Source organism: Austrofundulus limnaeus, unplaced genomic scaffold (assembly GCF_001266775.1).
Source record: "Austrofundulus limnaeus strain Quisiro unplaced genomic scaffold, Austrofundulus_limnaeus-1.0 Scaffold379, whole genome shotgun sequence".
In the NCBI taxonomy this organism is placed as follows: Eukaryota; Metazoa; Chordata; class Actinopteri; order Cyprinodontiformes; family Rivulidae; genus Austrofundulus; species Austrofundulus limnaeus.
Window position 1 is genome coordinate 431,930 of NW_013952781.1, and position 4,172 is coordinate 436,101.

The window sequence follows — 4,172 nt, forward strand, 5'->3', positions numbered from 1 at the left end:
TGTTTCTTCACTCGAGGTGACCCCAACATACACCCCTTTTGCAAGTCATCACCCCCAAATGGTGATTAGTTGCAATGAAAACGGGCACCTCGAAATTCGAGGTGACCCCTACACCATCTTGTAATTTTCTCGGTTCACACTTTTAGATTCTTAGATTAGAAAGTATTTATAGACTGAATCTTTCACTTGGTTTGTAGAAAAATATTAATTATTATTTATAACTTTTTCACATCATGTTTTTGTGTTTTTGTCCTCTTTTCGGTGAAGCTGGTGTCCGTCTCCTGTCACTGTGAGAGGTGGTGGACACCTGGACAGGGACACAGAGACAAACAGCCATTCAATAGGGACAATTAAGAGTTAACCTAACATGTACTTTATGTGTTTGTTCTGAGGGAGAAAACCCACACCTGCACAACAAMAACATGTAACCTGCTGTGAGGTGAGCACTCCTCTGCTGCACCTGCTCCTGATCTGATTTATACTGAATATGAGTTTACTCTTCAGGATTAAAGGTAATGTAAGTAACATTACGTCAGTTATTTTCTGTCTTTATGCTCTTCAGTCAAAGWTGAATTTTTGTTTTGTAATCATTAAACTGTTTTTGTCATTCAGAGCTCAGTCTGCAGTGTGTTAGTGACATCTGGTGCTCCTGTCAGGCATCACAGGGACAACTGGGCCTGATGCCTCAGTCCCATGAGCTGCTCTGTAGATGAACTTCACCGCTCRGACCAGCAGAGGGAGCCAGAGATAACTAACGGTAWCCAGCACTGACCTACAGGCTTCATCTCTGTTCACCTGGGGATAAAATGAAACAGAAACATGATCTTGACATGAGAAATATCTCAGGGAGCTCGTTTAGTTTTCTCTCCATTCGTCCCTAACATCAACATGAAACATGGMTCAGAACCAGCAGAACCTTTCTGACGAGCCGAGAAGATCTGGTTTGTTTTTCGTGAAAGCAGCACACATGTGTATAAAGTGAACTCTGCTCTGAAAACTATATTTTCTTTATAAATGTGTCTCCATCAAAGAGCAAATAAAGAGCATTTCCAACATTATTTTACTGTTACAACAAAAAACAATCAAGCAAACACAGATCTTCTTATTTCTATGTGCTGTTTCATTAAAGCTGGCCTAAAGCCTTAGCATTAACTTTTTATCTTAGTTTTCTTTGTTAGCAAAATAACTCTTCAGTCAACACATTTGATTTTTCAGGTCCCTGATTATGACCTTCAGGACATTAGATGTTTTAAATTGATTGTGTTTTAGCAGGATTTTAGCCGAAAGAGTAAAAAATATGTAGTTTCAAATATTTTGTAAATGAGTTGAATAAAAGGTTTTGTCTCTGAAAACTTATAGTTTCCTTTCTGAAGCTTTATTAAAGCTGCTCTTTGCTCCTGACATTTCCTTTCATGTCTGACATTCCTTTGCTTTTTTTGTGTCGTCTTTCAGAACCGTTTCTTTTTCTTTTTCAGAGAAAGATGATGTGAAAGGGCGCAGTGAGGATGAGAGGCTCAGCTCAGTCCTGATGGATCTGTTGTTAATTGAAGCAGCAAACGCTGCAGCACGTCTCTGCATCACGTGTCCTCTGGTCCAGGTTTGACCCACAAATCCCTCTGCTTCTCTTKGTCTCATCTCTTTCTCTTTAAGTCACAAACACATCAGATAAAACTGAGTCAGGGACCGCTGAGGGTCAACCAGTCCTGCAGAACCACAGGAACATCTGTGTCACACCCTCGGASCAAAGTCGGACCCTTAAGGACTTCCCTTTGATTCTGGTCCTGTTCATTGTTTTCATGGTCAGGATCTCAGGGTGCAGTTCAGATCACAGCTTGAGTTTTTATATAATCATACATTTTCTCTTAATTAAATAAGAAAAAAATTAGGCCTGTCAAATGATTAATATTTTTAATTTGATTAATCCGTAAGTAGCTGTGAATTAATCATGATTAATCTTTTTCTATTGCATATTGATAAAATAAATTACTTGAATTATTAATTAGTTTTAATGTTTTTATTTAGAAAACAAAATTAGTGCTTAGATGNGGTGAAAATTTCATGTCATTAGCACCTCTAGTAATATATTTACTGAGAAAAATGGTGACGTGTTCAATACTTATTTTACCCGCTGTATCTTTGTAGGATTTGGCAGGCTTTTATTTGTTAACAGGACTCTGCCCGGAAGTATATAATTGTCTGTTTCCATGTTAGTGCGAACTTGAGAGATGCTCTGATCACGTCTGCCCGGTTCCACTCGATCTCTCTTGCATATAATATACAGTATGCATTTCTATTAAATAATCTGAGACCAGACCACGCAGTTTCACTTTGTTTATTCATGTATTCCTGCCTGGTGGAATATTTTCCACGACACATGAAATACAAATATTTTTAAAGTAAAATCCTTTATTTTTAACGATTAATCTAGCTGCCAGTGTGACGGCCTGCTTTTGTTTTAGTCTGTGCACTTGGAGAAAATCTGCCATATGGTCAAGCAGCAAAGGCTCATGGGACATTTCATAAAATGATAAAATATGAGTTTTTGTGACCTTATAAAGTGTACAAATTTACATGTGTGTTTAAAGCTAATCTAAAAATCCCTTCTTTTACTTGCATTTCACTGTTTCTATAAAGGACAACAGGTTACAGCTGCTGGTGGGCCACATCTGACCCCACTTTGAGCTCCTCTGCTCTATATAAAAATAAACTGAATTGAATCAATAAAATGTGCTTGTATCATTTTAGCACAATTTTGTGAGATCAAGTCATTGTGTTATAGTTGGTTAGCTGTGGTGGCCATCTTGAATTAGGTTGACAACAGTATCTAATTATTATTTTAAAGTTTCATTAAAATCTATTCAGTGGTTTCATCAGATATAATTGTTTGTATTGATGCAGTTAAGAAAAATACAACAATAAAGCCAAGATTTCAAGGGTTTTTATTCTTTACTGTAGAAACACTGTACATAAATTACTTTCTCTGAGACTAATATTGATGTACGGATAAATGGAGTTTTTAACCTTCAAAATAAAGGTCAAGCCACACAACACTGTGGACTTGTCTGAAAACCTAAAAGACTGGCAGCATATGACTCTGTGTAAAGTTGCTTTCCTACCTTTTTGTAAACACATGTACACACAGAAAAGTCCTCTAAAACAACAGAGACCCACAATCAGGAGAAAATATCCACATCCACTTTTCATCAGTTCTTTTCACTCAGGGACACGCATCGTCCCTGTAAGAAGAAACAGGCAAAAACAAAGACAGAAGCAACTAAACTGTTGCTACTTACAGCTACAGCCCGTCCCCTGCAGCCACGGCAACATGTTTCTACTGCGAGCATCACTACAACCTCTGACCCACAAAAACCACAAGGTCTATGCATCATGAAGCAAAGTCATGTTCTGTAGAAGTGAAGGACTCCGGTTGCAGGAGGACTACTGAGCCCACTTAGTCTACAAATGACCCCATGTAGTCAAAGCAGCTGTGGCTCGGTGGTCCCGATGAGTTTCAGACCCTGGGGGGACAATGAGGGGTGCTTGTAGAACTGATCAAACAGCTCATCAGTAGGAAAGAAAAAAGAAAACACAACACAAAGTTTAAAGTTCATATCATGGTCCTTTGTGTTGGTGACAGTGTAGTTATATCAGTAATAGTGAGATACATGTAGATAATAGTATGTAAACACTTTTTTGTTGTTTTTTATTTACCCTTTATTCTGAAGCAAATGCAAGTTTATATATATATATATAAAAAAGTCCAAACAAAAAATATCAGTCTTATTTCTGTTTTTCTCTTTGTACAAATTGTAGTCCGTTACTGTGCCTGTCTCTCTTAGAGAGAGTCCACAACCGTTCCTCTGGAGGGCTTCAGCCATGGAACAATAAGTCTTATAGACAGGACCGGACCCGTCTGAACCCACAACATGTCACCTGCCACACCTGGGAGGAATGAACAGTTTCTATGGGGTTTGTAAAGTTACACAGTCAAAAACTACCACCAATATTTTAGTTTTATTTAGCCTTTTATAAGAAAAAAAGAACAGATTTATTTTTCAAAGTCAGTCTTTCACCATATGATTCATACATTTATAAATGTCATAGTTRATAAACTAAATATTTAACTTACAAATTAAATATTTAGTTAACAGGCTAAATATTTAACTTGTGAC